At 44.6% G+C, this 20746-nt stretch overlaps 1 pseudogene; it reads left to right on the forward strand.

The window, feature by feature from the left end:
* Window positions 1–1386: 1386 nt before the first annotated feature.
* On the forward strand, window positions 1387–2973 carry LOC101131008 (magnesium transporter MRS2 homolog, mitochondrial-like; annotated as a pseudogene).
* Window positions 2974–20746: the final 17773 nt, after the last annotated feature.

A 20746-nucleotide genomic window follows, 5' to 3' on the forward strand; every position in this document is an offset into this window, starting at 1 on the left:
TACCCAAGTCTAAATCAGTATAGTTTGTCAGCCATTATCTCAAGTAAAACTTGCATTGCATGCAAAAAAAATAGTTCAGCTTGCAACTTAAATAATTGCAGAAGTACTTTTCCTCAAGACAACCATTTTATTTTGGTATGCAGCAGAAATACTTTGTGTGGACTTCCCATTTATTAAGAAATCAGTGTGAAACTGGCTATTACCTCTCCTGCGAGTGATTGAGGGGATGAAGAATCGGTGCCACTGCCTCAATTCATGCTAAGGCAGTTTTTTTTTTACCTGTCTTTGCTTTGGCATCATAAGTGAAAATGGAGAATTTTTGCTTATGGAGAAAAGGCAAATAATGTTTTTGCATTATTGGGGAAATAGCTTTGACCTTGAGGACCTTCTGAAAAGGTCTTAGGCATCCCTAGGGGCCCATGGATCATCCTCTGAGAACCACTGACCTCACGAAATAACTGGTGGCGGAATTCAAGATTCAGCTGGTAGAGAAGAACAATCATTCCTCTCCGTGTCAGGAGATTTGTGTTCAGTCCCATCCCTTCTCTGGCCTCAGTTGTATCTTCTGTAAAAGGGGATAATAATACGTCCTCCCTACAGAGCTGTTATGAGAAGTCAGTCATGACAATGTAGTGAAAACATGTGATTGCGGATAAAGCTCTGAGGGAATCAAAGAACTAGACAATTTATTCAGGGTCTGTGAGTATTGTGGGGGAGGAAGAAACCTAAGCCTCCCATCATATTGCCAAGATGACCATCTGCTCTGCGCATGTAACTCAAGCTAGAAGGGGAAGGAGCTGCTACCCATAGTGCCCCCTCCAGGGACCAGCAGTAACCTTGAAGCCTCCTCCGTCTCCCATTCCTTTGCCCTTAGTGACTCCTCAGTTCTGCCCAGATACCCTACATTGCTTTAGTCAATTTACTCTTCTCCTTTCCAAGACAAACACAGGAGAAAATCTAGCTCCAGGGCTAGGCAAAGCGTTCCTACACTTGACATGAAAAGCACAATCCATAAAAGGTGAAATTAATCAATTAGACCTCATCAAAATTAAAAGCTTTTGCTCAGCAGAGGCCCTGTTAAGATGAAAAGGCAAGCTAGTCACAGACTGGGAGAAAATATTCGCAAGTCACACATCTGACTAAGAACTTGTGTCTAGAATATATAAAAAATTCTCAAAAGTGAACAGTGAAAAACTGTTTAGAAAATAAAACATAGAAAATGAGCAAAAGAGCGCCAGGTGAGTGCTGCGGACTGAGCCGCCACAGTCCGGCATGAGGGCCTGGGGTCTGGCTACTGCCTGCTCCTAGCAGTAGTGCCATGAATGCCTGCAGAGCTTGCCCTGCCTCCTGACCCATGCAATGGGACTTCCCTGGCCTTGGATCTGACCTGTGTGGGCCCGCCGGCTCTGCGTAGCAGGTGCAATGCACGGGTTTAGAACTTCTGATGTCTCTCAAGCCACTGTAGGCAGTGTAGCCCCAGTATTTACCGCAACAAAATTTGACAAACAGGGAAATGTTACTCCTTTTGAAAGGAAGAAAACTGACTTATACCAAGAGTTAGGTCTTCAAGCCAGAGACTTGAGATTTCAGCATGTAGTGAACATCACAACCAGAAACGGCAGGTTTATCATGACAATGGAGTATTTGAAAGCTGTGATAACTCCAGAGTGTCTCCTGATATTAGATGATGGTAATTTAAACTTAGAGCAATGGCTGTTCTGGGAACTCCCTTCACAGTTGTCTGGAGAGGGTCAACCTGTTACATACTCTTTACCTTTTGAGTTTAGTGCTATGGAAGCACCCCTGCAATACTGGATCAACCCCCTTTAGAGGAAACGTAGCGTTTTGCAGACACTGACCTTTGAGACCTTAGAAGCTTTCAAACATTCTTCTGTGGACAAAAGCTAACCGCATATTTTACTACAGAATGACAAAAGTCTATCAGAGTTAGAAACAGATATTAAAATTTTCCAAGAGTCAGTTTTGGAGACCTTGGGTGAGGAAAACTTACTAGAAGAGCTCTGTCTATCAAAATGGAGTGACCCACCAGTCTTTGAAAAGAGCAGTACTGGGATTCGCCATGCAGAATGTAAGGTTAGCTGAAAGAAAAGACGAGAGAGAGACCCAAGGTCAGGCAAGGAAGTTCATTAACCTGCCAGGCTGCTCCATCACAGTCAGAGGAGGCAGCCCTGAGCTTACAAAATGAGGGGTTTATATGGGGGAAAGAGACCCTGGGGTTGTTTTTCGGTTAACTTTACCACATAGCATCTCGTGACCGGCTTACAATATATTATCTTGTGAAAATAGGAATTTACAAGAGGGTGTTACTTAGGTTTATCCACGTTTCTTGTGACCTCCCCCGTGCCAGCTGGAGGGCTGTAAGCAAGTCTGGTGACCTTGCTGGAGCGCCTAGATAAGGGTTCAGGAATGCAGCTGCAGAGTATTCAGCGTAGGGGTCAGCTGCACGGAGAGGCAGGGGCAGGTCCTGGGGTAGCTTGTCCCTAACACAGAAGAGATGGACCTGCTGTTGGAAAACTACTACCTATTGGCTGACGATCTCTTCAATACAGTTTGGGAGTTTAGGGTACTGACTGATGATTCACGAAGTATTATTTTCATCAATCTGGACAGCCACCGTAATGTGATGATGAGGTTGAATCTACTGCTGACCATGGGAATCTTCTCTCTTTCACTCTTTGGACTAATGGGAATTGCTTTTGGAATGATTTTGGAATCCTCCTTGAAGAGGACCCTAGAGTGTTTTGGCTGATTACAGGAATTATGTTCATGGGAAGTAGCCTCATCTGGAGGCACCTGCTTTCATTCCTTGGGTGATAGCCGGAAGCTCCATTGCCTCCTATGATGGCCTCTTTACTGAAAAAGATCCTTCTGGCAGATAGAAGCATGGAATCGAAAAACAGCCTCAGACTAGGTGGACCTGGATCAGGCCGAAGCATCCTCACAAACCATTAGGAACAACCCCATGGATACTGACGTTTTGTCATGGTAGTCACAGGAAACTTCTGATACTCTTTTATTATTTTCTTGGTTAGAGTCAGACACTTTAAAAAAATTAATGTCCGATGACAAAAATATTTTGGCAATCATGATACTAGAATGTGATTGCATTTCCAGAATTCTGAGTTAAAGAAACAGAGTGTTTGTTTTGTAAAAGGCCAAAATTCTATTTCCTACAAACTTTAAATGCTGTTTCTATACACATAAGGGGTGGCAAGACAAGAACGACAGTTGTATACATTTTATTTAATTTATATATATCAAGAAAAGTGCAATTTTGTGCTGGATGAAGCCTAGGAACTTGACAAAGCCATAGACAGCCATAGTTCTTTGTCAGTATAGGAAATTACGTTCATGTGAATTTCCTGATTCTCAGGTAACTAAAAAGCTGGCATTCCATGTATTAACCTTAAAACAAACTCTAGAAGTTTGTGGTTTAAAAACTAAACTTTGACATAACCTTATTTTCTTGTATTTGCACCCCTTTTTAATATAAGGTGAATAAAAAGAAAAGATAATTTAAAAAAAGAAAATGAGCAGAAGACATGAGCAAACCTTTCACTGCAGAAGATGTACAGATGGTAAATATGCACATAAAAGATGTTTAACATCATTACATTAGGAGAATACAATTTAAAACCAAAAAAAGAGATATCCTGGGTATACTGTACTACATACAGTTTGGCAAGATGTTACCACTGGGAGAAAATAAGTAAAAGGTACACAGGTTTTATCTGCACTATTACTTACAATTATACATGGATCTGTAATTGTCTGGAAATAAATAGTATCTTTTTAATAAATTAAGTAAATAAATAATGCCACAGTCCTGCTCCAAATTTCCAAGTTTTTCCCATCACAGTTGGAATAAATCCCAAGTACTGATCATGTCTTACAAGTCCAACAGGCTGTGGCCTCTGCCTCTAATTTCATCTCAGATGACTCTCCTCCACACATACTCCTTTCTCAGCACACTGGCTTTCTTGTGATTTCTTGAATTTCCAAGCTTATTCCTACCTGATCAGGGCCTTTGAATTTTAAGTTTCTTCTACTGGGAACCCTCTTTTCCCAGGTCTTCGCATGGTTCTCCTTCATCACTCTGGTCTTTGTATATTTGTATATTGCCTGCCTCTCTAAGTGGACCGTAGGCTCAATGTGGGCGGGGTCTTTGCCTACACGGTTCACCATTGCACCCGTCATGCGTGGAGTGTGGTATGTGCTCAATAAATCTTGTTGAATGAATGAATGAATGAATATTAAAATGGCAGGTTGACTTGGGTCAGTGTTTGCTTTACCACATTACTCTGTGCTGAGCCTTCCTTATGCTCCTTACAAAACAGATGTGCTTAGGCATGGGGAAATAGTTTCAGAAATAGTAAGATCTAGGTTTGAGTCGCACTCTTAACACTCTTCTGCTCATTGTCCATTTGACCAAATCACATCAACTTTTTGAGCTCTATTTTCTCATCTGAAATATGAGTTGCCCTAAGGAATCTGGGGATATTAAGATATCAATATCTCTCCCCTAGACCTGCTCCTCCTCCTGGTTATTCCCATTTCAACTCATGGTGCCCCCATCCACCCCCACACCCAAGCCAAGAACCTGGATGAATCAGCCTCAGTGCTTTCCTTCTTCATTCACCCCACACCCAAGCAATTGCCAAGTCTTGACAAGTCTACTCCTAAATCTTTTTCATATATCTCTTCCATATCTCTCTGTCTTCCCTGCTCATCATCTCTTGCCTAACCATTGCAATATCCTCCTTAATTGGTCTTTCCCATTCATCATCCATAATGCTGATGAAATAATCTATTATGCAAATTTGATTATATCAGTGCCTTGCCTAAAACCCTTAAATCGTTCTGCAATGGATTCCAGATATAGAGCAAATTCCTTCCCTTGGCACTGATCTGGCTCCTACCCATCTCTTAATCCCTTTATTCACTCCTCCCTAACACTTCTCATAAGCTGAACAAGCCATATGCTGGAGCAAGCTGTCCTCAGCCACACCCCCTGACTTTGCACATGTTGTTCCATCTGTCTGGATGGCCCCCCTCACTGCCTGGCACCTCTAAGACTTCCAGAGTCCAGCTTAGCATCACCTGGTGGGCATCCCTGACTTGCCAGTCTGTTCGGTGCTTCTCTCTGTACTTCCACGATAACTCAGGTGCAAGTCTATCACAGCACACAGTAGAGCTTAGCACATAGTAGGCACTTAAACAGTTAGCAAATCAATGATTTGGGCCAGACATTAGTAAGAGTATTAAACCTACAAATCCTTGTACATGCTGCAATGAGCTATGAAGGGATGGGCTTTTTTTTCTTCTTTTCTCTTGCGCTAAATGAAGATGTCTAGTTGTAATATTCTGCTGATAACCTGGCTTCAGCCCTGCCCAGGGGCAAAAAAATAAAATGGACAAGATGATCTTGGAAATCACCCATCTTCAAAGTTCTTCCAGCTCAGTGTGTGATCTTGGCTAACAAATGAAGTCTGAACTCAAAGAGATGTGGGTTTGAATCCCAGCTCTGCCACCTAGTAGCTGAATGACCTTGAGCCTTAAGCTCTGTCAGGAATATAATGGACCTCCACAAAGGGTTGTCATGAGGATTCAATGAAATCATGCAGGAAAGGCACTTAGAATGGTGCCTGGCATTCATAGTAAGCGTTCAGTACGTATTTATATATCTCCATCTAGTGGTCTTGGCACAAGAAAGGAAGGCAAAAGAAGAAAAGAATAAATAAATAACAGGAACCAAGAGGCACTCCAGATTCGAGGATAGACAGGGAGGGGCGGTGAGCTGAGCCTGACTGGAAAAGCTGTAGCTCCTTCAATGTAGGGCAAATAAAGTGGAAATAGAAAGGCAGAAAGGGAGCTTGTGGGGAGTGGGCATTGCTGTTTATAGACAACTAGGGCAGCTAAGGTTTAGGGACCTGTGTATATTCTCAGCCTGCGAGGCCTATGTATAGGCCTAATGTAGCCTGGCATTTTCCAGAGTTAGAGAAAGTAGAGGCCTAGGTGTCCCTGCCAGCCCCTGGCGTTCCAGCCTGAAGGCGATTTTGGGGCCTTCATTCTGCCAATGTGTTACAAGCACCTAGTCAATGCCAAGTATGGGCTGTGCCAAAGGGTGAGCCCCAGGGTGAGGGCTGCAACTGAAATCTCTAATGACCAATCTGGTTGGTGTTCAGCAAAGAGCACTAACTTTGGAGTCCAAGTGGCCTGGGTTACACTCTGGCTGACCTCAGTACCAACTGTGTGGCACTGGCTGCTTCATTTAACTTTTCTAATCTTCAATTTTCTCACCTGTAAAATGGAAATAAACTACTAACCTCAAAAAAATTGTAGAGTACTAATTGAGATAAGGGAGAAAATTGCTTAGTACAAAGTAGGCAGTCTGACTCGCAGTAAGGGCCCTTTTATCCAACTTGCTCAGTTTTCCTTTATTCTTATCACTTCTGGGCTAGCATTTTATATAATTTACTTGTTTGCTTTATCTCCTGTTTCCGTCACTAAAACTTACACATCATGGGTGCAGGGACTCTGTCTAATGTCTTGTTTGCTGCTGAATTCTCAGCACACAGCACTAACTGGTGGTGTTGAATAAACAACAACAACAACAACAAAAATTCTATTTCATCTCTTTCACTAGAATGTAAACTCCATGACAACAGGATTGCATCATTTATCTCTTGCTGCATTACAACTCACCCCAAAACTTAGTGGTTCTAAACAATGGTCAAGGCGTCTGTAGATCAGGAGTTTAGGAGCGGGTCAGTTGGGCAGTTCTGGCTCAGGGTCTCTTTGAGGTTGCACCTCAGATGCTAGCTTGGGCTATAGTTCCCTGAAGGCTTGGCAGATCCTGGAGGATCCAATTTCAAGGTGGCTCACTCACATGGCTGACTGGTGCTGCCCAAGGGGGCCTTTCTACTGACCCTTTGATAGAGCTCTACGGACTGCTGTCCTGATATGGCAGCTGGCACTCCTTAGAGCAAGCAATCCAAAACACCGTGAAGAAAGCTGAAACTGCCTTGATGATCTAGTCTTACGCCACATGGCAAAAGTCATATATCGTCACTCCCTCCACATTTGATTGGTTACTCAGGCTGATCCTGATTCAGTAGGAGGAAACCATATAAGGGCATGAATACCAGGAGGCAAATATTGCTGGGAGCCATTTGGAGGTTGGGCCACCCAAGGACAGTTTACCAGTGTAACACAATGACAGTGCCTGGCATGTGGTTGGCATTCAAAAAGTATTTGTTGAAGGCATGAATGCAAGTGCTGGGGACTGGGTTTCACGTAGTAAGAGACTTGGGCTCTGCCTCCAAGGAACCAGCATTCGAGTGGAAGAGACAAACGCACAAAGAGGCATTTATCATTCTGTGTCCTGTAGCAGAACACGGCCTAAAAATCCAGATCAGGGAAGAGTGACATGTGGGTTGAGTTTTGAAGGGTTAGTTAAGTAAGCCAGGTGAGGAATGACAGGAAGGGGGTTCTGAAAAAGAGGGAATGGCACATGCAAAGTTTCAAGGAAAGAGAAGGGGCCATGAGCTTGTGAGCGGGGGGGTGGTGAGAAGGAGATGACAACAGGTAGCATCCGATGCCTGTTTAGTTTCCCTTTTATATAAGTCAGACTTTCATGAGTGCCTTTAGTATAGTAATTGTTAAAATGATGAAACAAGAATTGAAAGCAAATGCTGAGATGATGCGCCACTGAGATTTATTTTCTCACAGTTGTTTCTGTTCAACAAGCATGGAGCACCTACCAGGGCCAGGCTCTTGCTAAGTGCTTGGGGATGCAAAGATCAATAACATATACAACCTTTCCTCCTGAGCAGCTAGGGATATGAGGGGGCAGGGAATGGGCTGACCACAAGTTATGATGATACAAATCACAGTCATAATGTAAGTACCTGGAGAAAGGCACGAGGCCAGAACCCAGAGGGCCAAAGGAGGGCACTGTCGCAACCATTCGGACGAAGAACCAGCTATGTATTTGGGCATAAGAAAATCAAAGAGACCAACTTGATCTGTTGTCAATAAAGATACAATTCTTTGCACAATTCCCTTCCCGCATGCCCTTATGACCTACTGTGAGGGGGCTCCTGCCCTATGAACCTGGAAGCCCAGGTGGAGATGACCTGGGTGGGAGTGGGAGTGGGGATGTGTTAGGGGTGCTTCAAGGTGGTCTGAACACCACTCCAGCCTGCTGTCCTCCTTCAGCGGTGTCAGGCATGAGGCCTCTCTGAGTCCATGGGTTGGAAGGATGTGGGAGAGAAAACAGGGAGAGAAGGGGAGCAGACAGTAAGCATCCTGAGCCTCACCCCGAGATGGCTGGGCCTTCAATTATGATTTAATATTAGTGCTCCTTTGTGTAGCTTCTCCTGCATCCTTATTCCTAAGGAAATGAAAGTACTTCCCAGGCATTCTCCCCTGGCACCCATCACCAAGTGAGCCGAGTGGAGGAGCAAGTCATGCTCCATTTTCAAAGGAAGGAGGAGGAAGCCGGGGGACATGGCCAACTTGCTTACACAGTGAATTAAGGAGGGAGGCAGGGCAGCAGACCACCAAGGATGGTGGGGAGAGGCCTCTGGTGATGGACTGGAAGCTGAGCCCCAGAGGAGCAGCCTGAGAAGGATGCATGAGGGCTGCACTCCTGCTCTGCAAGGCTGCAAGGCATTCGTGAAGAGCCACTGGAATCTGATACTTTCCACTGCATGGTGGACCAGCCCTAGTCTCACCAGACCCCTCTGGGAATATGAGGAACTGAGAACCCAAAGGACAGCAGACGGCTCTTCCCATTTTTCCTGCGCTCTCTGTTGTCCCAGAGAGGCTGCTCCCCAGGCTCTGAGGGCCTCTGTTCTCCAAGCCATGCTACAATCCAACAACATCCGTCAGCCACCAACACACTCTTTTCTTCACTAAGGGACATTAACGTCACACCCAATTATTATCATCCACACCACTGAGAAGGAGAAACCCTTTCCAGGTGGCATGAAGAAATAAGGCCACAGCCACCCAAAGAGCACTAGCACACCAAGAAGAATCAGATCTGGTCCCCACCCTCACCCACAGTGACAAACTAGGTCATAACGTGGAGTCCCGGCCACAGAAAAGCCTAAGGAAGGAAGAGGTCAGCACTCCAAGGGGTGGAGGTGGGAGACAGTCAGAAAAGGCTTCATGGAAGATGCACCTTTTCAGCTGAACCTCGGGAGACTGTCTGCCAGATGGACTGCATGGGGAAGGCTTCTTGGGCAAAGAAACAACTTGAACAAAGATACCCACAGGACATGGGCATCCTGAGGCTCCACAAGGCTCAAGCCTAGGGGGTCAGGGTGGGGCACAGAGAGGCAGAGCCTGAGTCACAAAGGACCCTGTAACCAAACTGAAGGTGTGCATTTTTCCCCAAAAGTCAAGATTTGGGGGTCATTGAAGAGTAACATTTGAGCGGGCATTCTCTTTTAATAGCTATGGGATCCCAGTCAAGATATTTAACCTCTCTGGGCCTCAGTTTCCATATCTGTGAAATGGGAATAGTGAGAATATCTTTTTATAGGGTGCTTAGGGAGCTTTTAAAAGATATTATGTACATGTAAAGAATTCAGCATAGTGACTAACATATAGTAAATGCTCCACAAGTCACAGCTGTAGTAACAAAAATAAATCATTAACATTGGTACATTTTAGAAAGCTCACTCTAGTTTCTAGGTGGAGAGTAAAGAAGAAAACAAGAATAAGCCCAGAGGGACCGCGTAGGAGGCTATTGCTCCAGTCCAGGTGTCAAGTGATCATGGTCTCACAGAGGCCCTCCCTGGAGAGGACTGCATCAGGAGACACTGAGAGCAGAGAACCACCTGGAATGTGTGGCTCTTGGGAAGTGGGAGTGGTGAGGGAGAGGGAGAAATGTGAATTTGCCTGCTAGTCACTGAAATCGGAGTGACAGCTTGGGAGACCAGAAAGGGGAATGATACAGTGGTTATTGACATGACAAGTTGGAGAATGTCAACTGTCCAGGAGGAAGCAGTGAGATGTACATGGCTGGAGAAGTTGGTCGGGAGTAGAACTGAGAGGCAGCAGCACAGAGCTGGCAGCAAAAGCCATCAGAGAGGACGAGATGGCTCAGGGGCGGTGTGTAGCCTTGAAGACAGGAAGAATAGAACTGATATAGTTTGGCTGTGTCTCCACCCAAATCTCATCTTGAATTGTAGCTCCCACAATTCTCATGTGTTGAGAGAGGGACCCAGTGGGAGTAATTGAATCATGGGGCTGGGTCTTTCCTGTGCTATTCTTGTGATAGTGAATAAGTCTCACAAGATCTGATGGTTTTATAAAGAGTTCCCATGTACAAGCTCTCTCTTGCCTGCTGCCATGTAAGAGGTGCCTTTTGCTTTCCACCATGATTGTGAGGCCTCCCCAGCCATGTGGAACTGAGTCCACTGAACCTCTTTTTCTTTATAAATTACCCAGGCTCGGGTGTGTCTTTGTCAGCTGTGTGAGAACAGACTAATACAAGAACCTTGTCAAAATATTTGAGAGGGTAGGCTGAGGCCTTCTCTCACCCCACAACCAGAGTAGGAAATAAAGAGAACTCTGAAGTTGTTGACTGTATCCGCCATTAAGAATGCTAGGTTTTCTGTAAATTAAACTTTATTTTCCATACTCTAAAAGTGGTTGAAGATAAAAGTGAATAATAGACTCTTAATGTGGACAGTTTTCTAAATAGAGATCTTCATATCTTGGTTAACAGGACTCATTTGAAATATTTGAAATTTGAAACAGAGCATTGCGCCATCCCATGATTTTAATCCCATGCCCTCTATGAACAGGTGAAGGTCATCAGAAAAGTGTGTCCCCACTCTGTAAGCCAGAGCCCACCTGTCTTTCCAGACCTGACACAGATACCACCTCTTCCACTGGCTCTTCTTCACCTGCCTAAGGCAGCCTTGGCGTATGGAAGTCCTTCTAAATGATGTTCCATGGCAAAAGCAATGAGACAGGATTTTTGGTAAAATAAATGTCACAATTCTGCCTGCACGTTAGAATTAACTATGGAGTTTTTATTGTTGTTTTCTTTAAAGTCCCTGTCTGGGATCCTCTCTAGAGCTATCAGAATCCCTGGGGGTACTGGCTGTGAGGCTGATTAAGGAACCAGCTTTCCTCACCTGACTAACCTGGTCATGGGTCACTGGTCACTTGGGGGAAGACAGCACCAGAGACCTGCGTGGAGAAGTGCAGCCCCCAGCTGCACACCAGAGCCCCCAGGCCCATGGAGAAGACACTTCTCTGGCAGGACCTCAAGCACAGCAGCCCGCTCCAGCTCAGGAGTGAGCTGAGCCAGGCCGGAGGGAGCCAGTGACTGTGAACGTTAGTGCTGTCTTATCTAGACAACCGCTGTCTGCAATTGCGTGGAAAGGCCGTGAGCTGAAGTCTTGGCTCCATGTTACCCCAGGTCATCCCTCCACTGTGAAAACTTCCCAGGAATCATCCTCCCAGTTAATTTTCTGTTCAGGGGTCTTGGTTGGATGAGCCTCTGGCACAGTCACCTTGTCACTTTTATTCTGCCTTGCATGACAGTTTTCGTGTCCATCACCATTGATATTTTGGATTAGATCATTTGGGGGTGGGGGGCAATGGGTGGGGGTGCTGTCCTGTGTATTGTAGGAGACTTAGTAGCATCTCTGACCTCTACCTAATAGATGCCAGTAATACTCCCCTCTTCCCGTCTAGTTGTGACAACCCAAAATGTCTCCACACATTGCCAAATGTCCCCTGGTTGAGGACCTCTGCTCTACAGGAAGAACTAATTGAGGGCAGAGTTCAAGTTTAGTTCAACTCTTTGTTCTCTTCTAGTGCTATGCAGAGTGCCTGGTGCATTGTGGGTGTCCACCCACTGACTGAGAGATGAACTTTCTGTGTGATGGCTCGTGTACTTCTAAATGTTGGGGACAGAGAGCTTTGTGAGATGGTAACCTATGATTGTCCCCTCCCACTCAAGGACATAGGTAGCAGGCTCTGTGCTGCTTCTCTGCCTCTGGGGAGGTTTGTGACCTGACTTTTATTTCAAAAATTCCACTGAGATCAACAGGATTTAAGAACAATATGATTTTTCTCTGGGTTAAGAAGAGATTTCCAGAGACTGGAGTAAGAATTAAGAGAGAGGTTGGTGAGCCCCAGGAGTGTTCTGAGGCTGTGGCTGGAAATGATGCATCAGGAGGTTTGGTTCTGGGCTGAGGTCTCCAGGTTTAGCCAAGACCTGGAGTCCCAAGTGTAGCAAGAAGCTGCAGGGACCTCCTGGGATGAGCTAATGGACATCTGAGTGGATGGGGGGACTGCTAACAGGCCGGACTCTCTGGAAACCTGGGTATTATGTAAGATCTCAGATCCCTGGCACAAACTCTGGAGGACCCAGGGAAGAGAAATTCCAAGAATGACGGAGGCAGTATGAAGGCTTGGAGTTGAAATCAAGTTAATTTATAGAAAATAGAGATGCCAGTATTTCTGGCACACCTGACTTTTGGCTTGGGATTTGTACAAAGTACAAAGTGCCAAATTAATAATAGCTAGTATTTATTCAGTGTGTATTGTGTAGTAGACACCTTTTTCAGCTTTTAGTGAATTATCTCTTTTAATCTTTGCAAGATTCCTTAGTAGCTTCCTTGTAATCCCCAAACTAGAAATAAAGAACTGGAAACATATTCTAATTAGATGACTTGCTCAAGGTCTCACAGCATCTCAGTGGTGGAGGTGGAATGATAAAAATAGCAAACACGTATTCTGCATCAAGCACATTTTACAGACTTTGCTTCTGTTTATTTAGTCCTCACAACAACCGAATGATGTAGGTATTATTGCCACTCCCATTATATGGATAAACAAATGGAGAAACGGAGATCAATAATTTGCCCAAGTCTCCCAGCTCGTAGTTGGCAGACCTGGAATTTGAACTTGGGAAGATTGACTGCAAAGTCTGTGCAATCTAACCATGAAGCCATGCTTTGGAGACTCCAGACCCACACTCTTAACCATGCTCTGCCGGATGGACCCCTGGATACTTGCAAATGACTAAGTGGTAAAACAAGATTTTAGTAGGAACAAAAGGACGGTTAGAACCAGAAGGGCTTGCTTATATCTGGAAAATGAGAATTAGGCAAAGCTCTGAGTTGATGACCCAGATGTGCATTTAAAACTAACACTGAGCTCAAGACCAACCCACCTGCCTATAAAGGTATTAGCTCACTTTATCCTAAAATAGAAACAACAGTGCTGACCCAAGCTCTGATAACTGAAGATAGCAACTCCTTGTAGTATGTCTGAAGCATTCACCAGCTGGAGCATGTTAAGAAGAGGAGAATGGGAAGGAAGAGAAAAATTGTGTCATAAGAGAAACAATGGAAATAATTGAGAATGTGAACTTAGAGAAGAAAAGTCTGAGGTGCCTTCAACGACCCTCCAGCTCTGAAGATCAAACCATCCTTGGGTTAGCCTGGTGCTTCTTGTCCTTGACAGTCTGTTTTCAGCTTTTGGTGAAAAAGCTACTTTGGGTTCACTTTTTGTCAGTTCATGCCCTATGGTAGGCTCCCCATATACAATGAGTGGCTTTGTTTAGAACTTGATTTAAACTAATGGCAAAAACAGGTTTTGGGGGCTTTTGGATTTTTTTTTTTAGATAGAAAATTCTAAAATTAGACTGGATATTGGATGATAATAAAAAATTAATGCTATTTTTATCGTTGAGATACTGACCTTGCAGTTGTATAAGAAAATACCCCTTCTTACCCCTCACCACCTACTTTTTTTAGAAGATGTATTTTGTTGCAGGAAGTCAGGGACCCCAAACGGAGGGACCGGCTGAAGCCATGGCAGAAGAACGTGGATTGTGAAGATTTCATGGACATTTATTAGTTCCCCAAATTAATACTTTTATAATTTCTTATGCCTGTCTTTACTGCAATCTCTAAACACAAATTGTGCAGATTTCATGGACACTTATCACTTCCCCAGTCAATACCCTTGTGATTTCCTATGCCTCTCTTTAATCTCTTAATCCTGTCATCTCGTAAACCGAGGAGGATGTATATTGCCTCAGGACCCTGTGATAATTGTGTTAACTGCACAAATTGTAGAGCATGTGTGTTTGAACAATATGAAATCTGGGCACCTTGATAAAAGAATAGGATAAAAGCAATGTTCAGGGAATAAGAGAAATAACCTTAAACTCTGACCACCGGTGAGCTGGGTGGAACAGAGCCATATTTCTCTTCTTTCAAAAGCAAATGGGAGAAATATCACTGAATTCTTTTTCTCAGCAAGGAACATCCCTGGGAAAGAGAATACACCCCTGAGGGTGGGTCTCTGAGCTGGCCCCCTTGGGTGTGGCCATCTTCTATGGTCGAAACTGTAGGGATGAAATAAACCCCAGTCTCCCATAGCACTCCCAGGCTTATTAGGAAGAGGAAATTCCTGCCTAATAAATTTTGGTCAGACCGGTTGCTCTCAAAACCCTGTCTCCTGATAAGATGTTATCAATGACAATGGTGCCTGAAACTTCATTAGCAATTTTAATTTTGCCCCAGTCCTGTGGTCCTGTGATCTCGCCCTGCCTCCATTTGCCTTGTGATATTCTATTACCTTGTGAAGTACGCGATCTTTGTGACCCACACCCTATTCATACACTCCCTCCCCTTTTGAAAGTCCCTAATAAAAACTTGCTGGTTTTCGGACTGTGGGAGGCAGGAGGATCACTTGAGCCTAGAAGTTCCAGGTTATAGTGAGCTATGAGTGCACCACTGCACTCTAGCTTGGGCAGCAGAGTGAGGCCCTGACCCTTAAACAAAAATTGGCTGGGCAGGGTGGGATCACGCCTCTAATCCCAGGACTTTGGGAGGCCAAGGTAGGCAGATCATTCGAGGTCAGGAGTTCGAGACCAGCCTGGCCAACATGGTGAATCTCCGTCACTACCAAAAAAAATACAAAAACTAATCAAATGTGTAGGTGCGCACCTGTAGTCTCAGGTACTTGGGAGGCTGAGGCATGAGAATGTCTTGAACCCAGGAGGCGGAGGTTCCAGTAAGCCAATATTGCACCACTGCACTCCAGCCTGGGCAACAGAGTGAGACCATGTCTCAAAACAACAACAACAACAACAACAACAAAAACAACAACATAAAAAAAAAACTAGCTATATACTTTCAAAAAGAGACACATCTAATACATAAGGACATAAAAAAGTTTAACATAAAAGGATGGGAAAAGATACAGAGATATGGCCGGGATGCTGGGAAAACCAAAAGGAAGTGGGAGTCTTCAGCACAGAGAAAGCGTGACCAGGGTTTAAGAGGATCAGTTACCAATCAGCTGTATTTTCCAGACAGCCATAACAATTCTAAACTTGCATGCACCTAATAAAACAAAAAACATAAACTATAAGGAGAAATTGTGAAACCCGCCATGTATTTGAGAAATTTCAACACGTGTCGAGTAGACACAGTGTTACTAAAAACTTAGAAGATTTGAACAACACAATTAATAAACTTGGTTTTAATGGTCTTCTAAAGAATCCTCCCCCAAATCATGTATTGAAACAAATCTCAATAAAATTCAAAGAAATAGTGGGGGAAAAAAAAAAACTTGCTGGTTTTGCAGCTTGTGGGGCATCACGGAACTTACCGACATGTGATGTCTCCCCCGGACGCCCAGCTTTAAAATTTCTCTCTTTTGTACTCTGTCCCTTTATTTCTCAAACCGGCCAACACTTAGGGAAAATAGAAAAGAACCTACGTGACTATCGGGGCAGGTTCCCCGATAGTATTTAAGATAGAAATGATCTAATACATAGAATTTGCCTTAAAATACTTCAGAAAAACAAAAGTTGGGATAGATGAAACAAGTATGGCAACATGTTGATGGTTGTTGAAACTGGGCAATGATTACATAGTTCTTTGCATTCTTTACTTTTATGTTTGAAAATCTTTTTATAATAAAAAGAAACACATTTATATGTAAAAATAAATTTATATTTATATGTAAAAATGTATATGTAAAATTGACCCATAGATATTTTGATAGGAAATACAGAGGTCACATGCCTAAAAATGACTAAAAAATTTAACAACTCATTTAATGGAATTCAGTAGCTAATACAAAGTGCAAGGGCAGGGTCTAGGTCTAGGTCACTCCACTCCATTTCTACACTTGCTTAATCTTTACCTGAAGCATCTTTAGGAACACATCCCAGGCAAGTCAAGGAACATTCTCTAAAGGAACTTTCTGTGGTCTCAAGCAAATTGCCTCACCTCAGCCATTTCTTTAATCAAGAACATCCTCATTTGTGGATACATGAAAGACTTCTTGGCACATTTATCCCCAGAAACAAGAGCTTCATCACAGGTCAGATTTAGGGTAGCCCCCAATCACATGGGAGAAATCAGCCATAGGATTCGAAACCTTGAAAATCTGACATTGAGTCATAGAAATGACCTGGTGTATAAGTGTTTCTTCTCCATTGAAGACTTGACTCTTAGTGCCTACCACCCAGCTTTGCATATAGTAGCCGTTCGGATACTTCAATTAATACAGATAGATAGAAACCCTAGCTCTTAGGCATACACACTAGTGTTTATAATGTGCAAGCCTTTTCATAAGAAAGGGGGTAATATAATAGACATATAAACATGTAAATGCATATTGGCTTATATTTTTGAAAAGAAACAATGGAAGGATAAATCCCAAAACTAAAGGAAATGATTATTATAGAGGATTGGAGGGAACAGGATGGAGAGATGGAATGGCAACTTTTTTGGACAATGTCAGCTATTCAATATGTTTTACATGGCTGAAAAACAAAATTAAACTCAAATCAAATTACCTGGGGACATATTTTGGCTTTGGAACAACGCACATGTTTTACATTTTTAAAAAGAAACAATCTCTAAAACCTGAAAACCATGGAAACAAATGAACCTAACTAGACATTAAGTTGATGATATAATCATGGAGGGAAAAGAATCATTTCAAAACACGTTAAGACTCAGTATTTTGACTGTATAGTCATAAAGCAGTGGTCTTTTATAATAATAATATTTCAGATAGTAATATTTGATATTTCAAATAATAATATTTGAATAATATGTAAAATATACATTTATCTGTTGTAAGAATTACAGTATTTATATATCGTAAGATATATAGTAAGATCAGTGATCTTATTTATCGTATATAAATTTATTGTATATATATTGTAAGATCAGTGATTATGTTAATGAATGCCATTGGGATTCTAGACTTTAAGCATAGGAGAGATACAGTATAGAATCAGAGAAATTGTTAAAATTCTGTAATATTAAAAGTTCTGGGTCTGGTGCCTTGTGATCCTTGGCTTCTCTCTCTCTCCATGGGCCATTTCCTCCTGCAAGACCTCTCTGGTGGGTTCACGGGCTGCTCACAGCATAGTGGTCTCAGGATATAGACAAACTTCCTTCATGGTAGCCGGCTTCCAAGAGGCAGAAAGCAAAGCCACCGGGCCCATGAAAGGCTCTGCCTGGGAGTAGCACACCATCACTTCCAGGGCCTGCCCAGCAATCCCAGGGCCTGCCCAGCTTCAGGGGGTGGTGAAACAGACACCACCTCGTGATGGAAGAGTGGCAAGGTCACAGTTCAGGAAGCTATGCAGGAGGGGACATACTGTTGTGGCCGACACTGGAAAATACAATCAACCACAGTGAAGTGGTGGATAACGGAGCAGGTCCCAGCCTCCCCACCAATGGCTCAAACAGGGCTTCTGACTCCAGAAACAACAAGGAATGGCAAATTCCCAACCCACTGGCCACCTGACATTAGCTTATCAACCCTTCTAGATCATCAAGAGGCTTTCAGAACTCTCTTGGGTTTCTCCTGATTTACAGACACACTTTCATTTCCCCCGAGGGTGGTATGAGTGAGTGGGCAGCATCAGGTAGCTGAGAGGGAAATTTCCAGCAATGTCTGCACTAGAAAAGACTGAGCTTGAGGCCCTTGTGCTCCAGGAAGTGCTGCCTGCAGCTGCTGCTAAGGGAGAAGCATCAGGGGCAGGAAACCATCCCTCAGGGCCACTCCACTTGCTACTCCATCACCCTGCGGCCAGAGTGGGACAATGAGACGGAAGCATCAGGAAGCCATTGCTCCAGGAACTCAGGGAAGGTGGGGGCACAGGAAGGATGCTGGGATGGAGGGGCACAATTTCAAAGGAACAAATGTTGCCTGAATGCTTCGTCATCCTGGCAGCTTCTCGAACATGTGGGGACAAGCAGCCTTGTGGGCACAGCGCCCATGCTCAGAAAGTTCTAGGGATGGATTCGTGGGTGAAGGAGAGTGAGTTGGGACTTTGAGGCAGGATCGTGGTGGGGGAATGGAGGGCCTGTGGACAAGGAGGAGGGGGCTGCAGGCCAGGACACACCTACGAGTAGAAGAGTCCTGCTGTTAGGTTAGATTTCCCTAGTTGCTCTGCGGGCCCACACACTCACAAAGGTGGTGAAGGTAAGGAAGACAGGCTGAGACTCCATTCCGCGCTGACCAACTTGGCCAGTGAGGCTGGTGTAGGAGGTGACTGGCCTCTGCCCTCACCTACCTCCCACCAGCGGTGAAGGACTTCACTTCCACCCTCCTCGCTTCCAGCCAAGCCCGGCTTCTCCGTTTCAGCTCTGTCTCACTCCACACTCAGAGGCCAGTGGAGGGGCCAGATCAGGCTAAGGATGCCGGTGGGAGGTTCTTTTGGAGAGAAGGCAAAGAGAAAGAGGAGTGGGAGGAGAAAGACGTTTCGTTCTGAGCTTTATCTAGCAGGGGCAGGACCAGAGGCAGGACCAGAGGCAGGGGTGCACCAGGCTCAGACTACACTTAGCCGAGTTCTGCAGAAGAAATGCTGCTTTGTCTCCATGTGGCCTCTACCCTGGCCTGCTCTGGGCATCTGAACTAACATAAGGACACTTGCAGAGAGATGGCCCAGGTTTTAGCAAACCTTATTAACTACTACTGCGTAGTTCCACGCATCTTTACTAAGCCTTCCAGACCCTGCGAGCACTGTGGCCCCTGCCGGTGGCCAGATGTCTCGGATGCCTTTCATTTTTGCTTGCCAAGCCTACCTTCCCCTTTTGTCTGACAGCACCTCCCTCCATTTCTTGTGGGAGGAAAAAGAGGGCCACCTCTCATGTACTTTATGTGGTCCCAGTCAGATCCTGTATCGTGACGCTCCATGCTGTGATGGGCAGATGTCCCAGGCTAGCCAAAGAACTCCATCCCCTGGGCCTAATGACTGATTCAGGTGGGTATCGGATGTCAACTGGGCCAATTGGGAACTTTTCTAATCCTTTATATATGGATGCTAGAGGAGATTATGCATGTCTTCCTGGAAAATCAGATGTGGCAATGACTTCTATAGGCCTAGGTATACTGATGAAGCCTGCCTGAGACCCAGAGGGCAGCACAGCCAAGAGATGCAGAGACAGAGAGAGAGAACTCATGACACCATTTGAGTCCTCAAGGAAGCTCCAAAGAATTAGCAAAAGCTCAGACTTTGTCCTCAAGCCTTCCTCAAGCACCACTATCCATTGCTCTCTGTCAAGTAACAGACAGCAGCAAAGATCAAATCAAGGATGTTGCCTCTCACTCAAGCCTGTTTCTTCAGATAGACTCAGGACAATTGCATTTAAATTGAGACACTGGGGCTAAGCAGAGCGTGGACGTCAGTAAATAAAGTTTTTAGGCTAAAAGCATGCCAAACCAGATTTTGTCTTTAGTTATTTGTGCATGAACTGGACCGGAAGCAAATATTCTTAAAGCCTACGTGGGTTTCTTAGGGAATTTTACCGCCCAGGAAACTCTAAGTCTGACTTGTCAAAGCCCTGGAGCCAGGAGGCTGCCGGGGCCCCAACCATGTCCCTGAGGGAAGGAACTGTAAAAGCTCTGCAGCCCCTCCCCACCCCTCCCAGGGCCACCGCCTAAATGCCTGCTTCAGATGGACAGGGGAGAATCTTCTGGACCATGTCAGCCAAGGGAGGCTCTCCTGGAAAGTACAACCAGGGTTGCCAGATGGGCTGACCCAGAGATTCGCCTGCTAACACAGAAAAAAGACTTTTTAGCTCCTGCTCAGCAAGATTTGAGCATTGATATGGACCTGAGTAACTTATATGTGTTTTCTTATCTTTTTTCAGAATGGGAAATGTTATTGCAATTTTCCTATACAGAACCACTGTTAAGTATGGGGTAAGGGAGAGCTTGGGGGTAACAGAGTGATCCAGCTTCTCCAGGAGCTCCTCCTGGTCCCAAGTGCTTTTCCTGCAGGTGTTCCTGATCTTTGCACGGAATTGAGGCATTTGGGCCTTGTCTCCCTCAGAGAGAGGGTAGATGTGTCTGTGAGGAGGACCCACAAATATTTGGTGGCCAAAAGCATGGACAGTGGCAGACACTGTTAGATGTCGCTCAGTGCTAGTTCCTCCCTCCTTTTAGACTAAAAAGACACCCCATTTTTGGTCTGGGCATGGGCAGCGTTATTTCCAGCCTCCCTTGCTGCTGGGTGTGGCCAAGTTCCCAGATAAAAATGAGCAGAAGAGAGAGAGGAAACTTCTGGGTCACGCTTGTCAAAGAAAAAGGCATTTCTTCCGTTCCGCTTCCTCTTCCCACCCTGCTGCTGGAATTCTGATGTGCTTGTGTCCATCTTCAACCACACAGGCAAGGACAGTCTCAGGAGTGGCCAGTTCTG

The sequence above is a fragment of the Gorilla gorilla genome, chromosome 7 (genome assembly GCF_029281585.2).
Source record: "Gorilla gorilla gorilla isolate KB3781 chromosome 7, NHGRI_mGorGor1-v2.1_pri, whole genome shotgun sequence".
Classification (NCBI taxonomy): domain Eukaryota; kingdom Metazoa; phylum Chordata; class Mammalia; order Primates; family Hominidae; genus Gorilla; species Gorilla gorilla.